This window comes from Opisthocomus hoazin, unplaced genomic scaffold, assembly GCF_030867145.1.
Source record: "Opisthocomus hoazin isolate bOpiHoa1 unplaced genomic scaffold, bOpiHoa1.hap1 HAP1_SCAFFOLD_81, whole genome shotgun sequence".
Lineage (NCBI taxonomy): Eukaryota > Metazoa > Chordata > Aves > Opisthocomiformes > Opisthocomidae > Opisthocomus > Opisthocomus hoazin.
This window is the reverse complement of record NW_027448990.1, coordinates 187501-195000: the sequence shown is the minus strand read 5'-3', so window position 1 is coordinate 195000 and position 7500 is coordinate 187501.

The window sequence follows — 7500 nt, the reverse complement described above, 5'->3', positions numbered from 1 at the left end:
CCCCCCCGCAAGCCCCCCCACCGCCGCCCCGGCTGAGAGAGCACAGGCACCCCGCCGCCGCCCCTTCCCACCCCGTGCAGGCACCCCTGCATACGGGCCTCCGGCAGGGCCGGCCTGCCGCCCCCAGCCACCCCCCGCAAGCCCCCCCCACCGCCGCCCCGGCTCAGAGAGCACAGGCAGCCCGCCGCCGGCCCACCCACCCCGTGCAGGCACCCCTGCATACGGGCCTCCGGCAGGGCCGGCCTGCCGACCCCAGCCACCCCCCGCAAGCCCCCCCACCGCCGCCCCGACTGAGAGAGCACAGGCAGCCCGCCGCCGGCCCTTCCCACCCCGTGCAGGCACCCCTGCATACGGGCCTCCGGCAGGGCCGGCCTGCCGCCCCCAGCCACCCCCCGCAAGCCCCCCCACCGCCGCCCCGGCTCAGAGAGCACAGGCAGCCCGCCGCCGGCCCACCCACCCCGTGCAGGCACCCCTGCATACGGGCCTCCGGCAGGACCGGCCTGCCGCCCCCAGCCACCCCCCGCAAGCCCCCCCACCGCCGCCCCGGCTGAGAGAGCACAGGCACCCCGCCGCCGGCCCTTCCCACCCCGTGCAGGCACCCCTGCATACGGGCCTCCGGCAGGGCCGGCCTGCCGCCCCCAGCCACCCCCCGCAAGCCCCCCCCACCGCCGCCCCGGCTCAGAGAGCACAGGCAGCCCGCCGCCGGCCCACCCACCCCGTGCAGGCACCCCTGCATACGGGCCTCCGGCAGGGCCGGCCTGCCGACCCCAGCCACCCCCCGCAAGCCCCCCCACCGCCGCCCCGACTGAGAGAGCACAGGCAGCCCGCCGCCGGCCCTTCCCACCCCGTGCAGGCACCCCTGCATACGGGCCTCCGGCAGGGCCGGCCTGCCGACCCCAGCCACCCCCCGCAACCCCCCCCACCGCCGCCCCGGCTGAGAGAGCACAGGCAGCCCGCCGCCGGCCCTTCCCACCCCGTGCAGGCACCCCTGCATACGGGCCTCCGGCACGGCCGGCCTGCCGCCCCCAGCCACCCCCCGCAAGCCCCCCCCACCGCCGCCCCGACTCAGAGAGCACAGGCAGCCCGCCGCAGGCCCACCCACCCCGTGCAGGCACCCCTGCATACGGGCCTCCGGCAGGGCCGGCCTGCCGACCCCAGCCACCCCCCGCAAGCCCCCCCACCGCCGCCCCGACTGAGACAGCACAGGCAGCCCGCCGCCGGCCCTTCCCACCCCGTGCAGGCACCCCTGCATACGGGCCTCCGGCAGGACCGGCCTGCCGACCCCAGCCACCCCCCGCAAGCCCCCCCACCGCCGCCCCGGCTGAGAGAGCACAGGCAGCCCGCCGCCGGCCCTTCCCACCCCGTGCAGGCACCCCTGCATACGGGCCTCCGGCAGAGCCGGCCTGCCGCCCCCAGCCACCCCCCGCAAGCCCCCCCACCGCCGCCCCGGCTCAGAGAGCACAGGAACCCCGCCGCCGCCCCTTCCCACCCCGTGCAGGCACCCCTGCATACGGGCCTCCGGCAGGGCCGGCCTGCCGCCCCCAGCCACCCCCCGCAAGCCCCCCCACCGCCGCCCCGGCTCAGAGAGCACAGGAACCCCGCCGCCGCCCCTTCCCACCCCGTGCAGGCACCCCTGCATACGGGCCTCCGGCAGGGCCGGCCTGCCGCCCCCAGCCACCCCCCGCAAGCCCCCCCACCGCCGCCCCGGCTCAGAGAGCACAGGCAGCCCGCCGCCGGCCCACCCACCCTGTGCAGGCACCCCTGCATACGGGCCTCCGGCAGGACCGGCCTGCCGCCCCCAGCCACCCCCCGCAAGCCCCCCCACCGCCGCCCCGGCTGAGAGAGCACAGGCAACCCGCCGCCGCCCCTTCCCACCCCGTGCAGGCACCCCTGCATACGGGCCTCCGGCAGGGCCGGCCTGCCGCCCCCAGCCACCCCCCGCAAGCCCCCCCACCGCCGCCCCGGCTGAGAGAGCACAGGCAGCCCGCCGCCGGCCCACCCACCCTGTGCAGGCACCCCTGCATACGGGCCTCCGGCAGGACCGGCCTGCCGCCCCAAGCCACCCCCCGCAAGCCCCCCCACCGCCGCCCCGGCTGAGAGAGCACAGGCACCCCGCCGCCGCCCCTTCCCACCCCGTGCAGGCACCCCTGCATACGGGCCTCCGGCAGGGCCGGCCTGCCGCCCCCAGCCACCCCCCGCAAGCCCCCCCCACCGCCGCCCCGGCTCAGAGAGCACAGGCAGCCCGCCGCAGGCCCACCCACCCCGTGCAGGCACCCCTGCATACGGGCCTCCGGCAGGGCCGGCCTGCCGACCCCAGCCACCCCCCGCAAGCCCCCCCACCGCCGCCCCGGCTGAGAGAGCACAGGCACCCCGCCGCCGCCCCTTCCCACCCCGTGCAGGCACCCCTGCATACGGGCCTCCGGCAGGGCCGGCCTGCCGCCCCCAGCCACCCCCCGCAAGCCCCCCCCACCGCCGCCCCGGCTCAGAGAGCACAGGCAGCCCGCCGCCGGCCCACCCACCCCGTGCAGGCACCCCTGCATACGGGCCTCCGGCAGGGCCGGCCTGCCGACCCCAGCCACCCCCCGCAAGCCCCCCCACCGCCGCCCCGACTGAGACAGCACAGGCAGCCCGCCGCCGGCCCTTCCCACCCCGTGCAGGCACCCCTGCATACGGGCCTCCGGCAGGGCCGGCCTGCCGCCCCCAGCCACCCCCCGCAAGCCCCCCCACCGCCGCCCCGGCTGAGAGAGCACAGGCAACCCGCCGCCGCCCCTTCCCACCCCGTGCAGGCACCCCTGCATACGGGCCTCCGGCAGGGCCGGCCTGCCGCCCCCAGCCACCCCCCGCAAGCCCCCCCCACCGCCGCCCCGGCTCAGAGAGCACAGGCAGCCCGCCGCAGGCCCACCCACCCCGTGCAGGCACCCCTGCATACGGGCCTCCGGCAGGGCCGGCCTGCCGACCCCAGCCACCCCCCGCAACCCCCCCCACCGCCGCCCCGGCTGAGAGAGCACAGGCAGCCCGCCGCCGGCCCTTCCCACCCCGTGCAGGCACCCCTGCATACGGGCCTCCGGCAGGGCCGGCCTGCCGACCCCAGCCACCCCCCGCAACCCCCCCCACCGCCGCCCCGGCTGAGAGAGCACAGGCAGCCCGCCGCCGGCCCTTCCCACCCCGTGCAGGCACCCCTGCATACGGGCCTCCGGCAGGGCCGGCCTGCCGCCCCCAGCCACCCGCCACAGGCCCCCCCACCGCCGCCCCGGCTGAGAGAGCACAGGCAGCCCGCCGCCGGCCCTTCCCACCCCGTGCAGGCACCCCTGCATACGGGCCTCCGGCAGGGCCGGCCTGCCGACCCCAGCCACCCCCCGCAAGCCCCCCCACCGCCGCCCCGGCTCAGAGAGCACAGGCACCCCGCCGCCGCCCCTTCCCACCCCGTGCAGGCACCCCTGCATACGGGCCTCCGGCAGGGCCGGCCTGCCGCCCCCAGCCACCCCCCGCAAGCCCCCCCCACCGCCGCCCCGGCTCAGAGAGCACAGGCAGCCCGCCGCAGGCCCACCCACCCCGTGCAGGCACCCCTGCATACGGGCCTCCGGCAGGGCGGGCCTGCCGACCCCAGCCACCCCCCGCAAGCCCCCCCACCGCCGCCCCGACTGAAACAGCACAGGCAGCCCGCCGCCGGCCCTTCCCACCCCGTGCAGGCACCCCTGCATACGGGCCTCCGGCAGGGCCGGCCTGCCGCCCCCAGCCACCCGCCACAGGCCCCCCCACCGCCGCCCCGGCTGAGAGAGCACAGGCAGCCCGCCGCCGCCCCTTCCCACCCCGTGCAGGCACCCCTGCATACGGGCCTCCGGCAGGGCCGGCCTGCCGACCCCAGCCACCCCCCGCAAGCCCCCCCACCGCCGCCCCGACTGAAACAGCACAGGCAGCCCGCCGCCGGCCCTTCCCACCCCGTGCAGGCACCCCTGCATACGGGCCTCCGGCAGGGCCGGCCTGCCGCCCCCAGCCACCCGCCACAGGCCCCCCCACCGCCGCCCCGGCTGAGAGAGCACAGGCAGCCCGCCGCCGCCCCTTCCCACCCCGTGCAGGCACCCCTGCATACGGGCCTCCGGCAGGGCCGGCCTGCCGACCCCAGCCACCCCCCGCAAGCCCCCCCACCGCCGCCCCGGCTGAGAGAGCACAGGCAGCCCGCCGCCGGCCCACCCACCCTGTGCAGGCACCCCTGCATACGGGCCTCCGGCAGGACCGGCCTGCCGCCCCAAGCCACCCCCCGCAAGCCCCCCCACCGCCGCCCCGGCTGAGAGAGCACAGGCAGCCCGCCGCCGCCCCTTCCCACCCCGTGCAGGCACCCCTGCATACGGGCCTCCAGCACGGGCGACCCGCTCTGTCCGCAGGGAGGACAGGTCTACCCCTTCTGCCGGCAGGGAGGCCAGGTCTACCCGTTCTGCCGGCAGGGAGGCCAGGTCTACCCGTTTTACCTGCAGGGAGACCAGGTCTACCCGTTCTGCCGGCAGGGAGGCCAGGTCTACCCGTTTTACCGGCAGGGATGCCAGGTCTACCCGTTCTGGCGGCAGGGAGGCCAGGTCTACCTGTTTTACCGGCAGGGATGCCAGGTCTACCCGTTCTAGCGGCAGGGAGACCAGGTCTACCCGTATTGCCGGCAGGGATGCCAGGTCTACCCGTTTTTCCGGCAGGGATGCCAGGTCTACCCATTTACCGGCAGGGATGCCAGGTCTACCCGTTTTGCCGGCAGGGATGCCAGGTCTACCCGTTCTGGCGGCAGGGAGAACAGGTCTACCCGTTTTACCTGCAGGGAGAACAGGTCTACCCGTTTTGCCGGCAGGGATGCCAGGTCTACCCGTTTTACCTGCAGGGATGCCAGGTCTACCCGTTTTACCGGCAGGGAGGCCAGGTCTACCCATGTTGCCGGCAGGGAGGCCAGGTCTACCCGTTCTAGCGGCAGGGAGACCAGGTCTACCCATTTACCGGCAGGGAGACCAGGTCTACCCGTTTTGCCGGCAGGGATGCCAGGTCTACCCGTTTTGCCGGCAGGGAGAACAGGTCTACCCGTTTTACCTGCAGGGAGGCCATGTCTACCCGTTTTACCGGCAGGGAGACCAGGTCTACCCGTTTTGCCGGCAGGGATGCCAGGTCTACCCGTTCTGGCGGCAGGGAGACCAGGTCTACCCGTTCTGCCGGCAGGGATACCAGGTCTACCCGTTTTACCTGCACGGAGACCAGGTCTACCCATTTTACCGGCAGGGAGGCCAGGTCTACCCGTTCTGGCGGCAGGGAGAACAGGTCTACCCTTTTTGCCGGCAGGGAGACCAGGTCTACCCGTTTTACCGGCAGGGATGCCAGGTCTACCCGTTTTGCCGGCAGGGATAACAGGTCTACCCGTTTTACCTGCAGGGAGACCAGGTCTACCCGTTTTACCGGCAGGGAGACCAGGTCTACCCGTTTTGCCGGCAGGGATGCCAGGTCTACCCGTTCTGGCGGCAGGGAGGCCAGGTCTACCCGTTCTGCCGGCAGGGAGGCCAGGTCTACCCGTTTTGCCGGCAGGGAGAACAGGTCTACCCGTTTTACCGGCAGGGAGACCAGGTCTACCCGTTTTGCCGGCAGGGATGCCAGGTCTACCCGTTCTGGCGGCAGGGAGGCCAGGTCTACCCGTTCTGCCGGCAGGGAGGCCAGGTCTACCCGTTTTACCTGCAGGGAGGCCAGGTCTACCCGTTTTGGCGGCAGGGAGACCAGGTCTACCCGTTTTACCGGCAGGGATGCCAGGTCTACCCGCTTCCGGCAGGGATGCCAGGTCTACCCGGTTCCAGGCAGGGAGGCCTCGTCTACCCGTTCTGCCGGCAGGGAGGCCAGGTCTACCCGTTTTACCGGCAGGGATGCCAGGTCTACCCGCTTCCGGCAGGGATGCCAGGTCTACCCGGTTCCAGGCAGGGAGGCCTCGTCTACCCGTTCTGCCGGCAGGGAGGCCAGGTCTACCCGTTTTACCGTCCGCCGGGTCCGGTGTGCCCGATGTGGCCGCCGGAGCTGCCGGCGGAAAGGGATGCCTCGTCTACCTCGCTCCGGCGGGACTTTGGCTCCACCGCGGTTCTGGCAGGTAGACGTCTTGCCCGGTTCTTCTTCGGAGCTGCCGAAGGGGTCGCTGCTTTGCGCTGCCTCCAGTTACGTCATGGTAAGAGTCGGCGGCGCTCGCGCGCCTCCCCGCTGGGGGAAGACGGTTCTCTTCGAGCCCGCCGGGGCCGGGGACCTCGCTGTCCGTATACTAGGGCAGAGGGCTGGCGCTCGCGGACCAGCGCCATCGAACCGCTGCAGCTACTCGCGGTTCAGCCGGCAGACTCGGGTGTTGCACGGCGGCTGTGGCCGTGGCCGTTCTGCCTCCTACCTATCGCGCACGGCGCTTCCGACTGCCAGAAGCCGCGCGAAGCCGCTGCTTGCCCGCAGGCTCCGGTGGCCGTTGCCGACTGGAGCGAGGGCTCCAAGAGGGGTTTCTCCAGGGCCGGGCCGAGACGGGCGGCGGTCGCCGGCACTCGAACGCTTGTCACCCGCGGCTCAGCCGGCAGACTCGGGCGTTGCCCGGCGGCCCTGGCCGTGGCCGTTCTGCCTCCTACCTATCGCGCACGGCGCTTCCGACTGCCAGAAGCCGCGCGAAGCCGCTGCTTGCCCGCAGGCTCCGGTGGCCGTTGCCGACTGGAGCGAGGGCTCCAAGAGGGGTTTCTCCAGGGCCGGGCCGAGACCGGCGGCGGTCGCCGGCACTCGAACGCTTGTCAGCCGCGGCTCAGCGGGCAGACTCGGGCGTTGCCCGGCGGCCCTGGCCGTGGCCGTTCTGCCTCCTACCTATCGCGCACGGCGCTTCCGACTGCCAGAAGCCGCGCGAAGCCGCTGCTTGCCCGCAGGCTCCGGTGGCCGTTGCCGACTGGAGCGAGGGCTCCAAGAGGGGTTTCTCCAGGGCCGGGCCGAGACCGGCGGCGGTCGCCGGCACTCGAACGCTTGTCACCCGCGGCTCAGCCGGCAGACTCGGGCGTTGCCCGGCGGCCCTGGCCGTGGCCGTTCTGCCTCCTACCTATCGCGCACGGCGCTTCCGACTGCCAGAAGCCGCGCGAAGCCGCTGCTTGCCCGCAGGCTCCGGTGGCCGTTGCCGACTGGAGCGAGGGCTCCAAGAGGGGTTTCTCCAGGGCCGGCCCGAGACGGGCGGCGGTCGCCGGCACTCGAACGCTTGTCACCCGCGGCTCAGCCGGCAGACTCGGGCGTTGCCCGGCGGCCCTGGCCGTGGCCGTTCTGCCTCCTACCTATCGCGCACGGCGCTTCCGACTGCCAGAAGCCGCGCGAAGCCGCTGCTTGCCCGCAGGCTCCGGTGGCCGTTGCCGACTGGAGCGAGGGCTCCAAGAGGGGTTTCTCCAGGGCCGGGCCGAGACGGGCGGCGGTCTCCGGCACTCGAACGCTTGTAGGGCCGGGGTTTGGGAGTGGAGCCTGCCGTGGCTCCCCCCCCCTCCCCACGCCCGT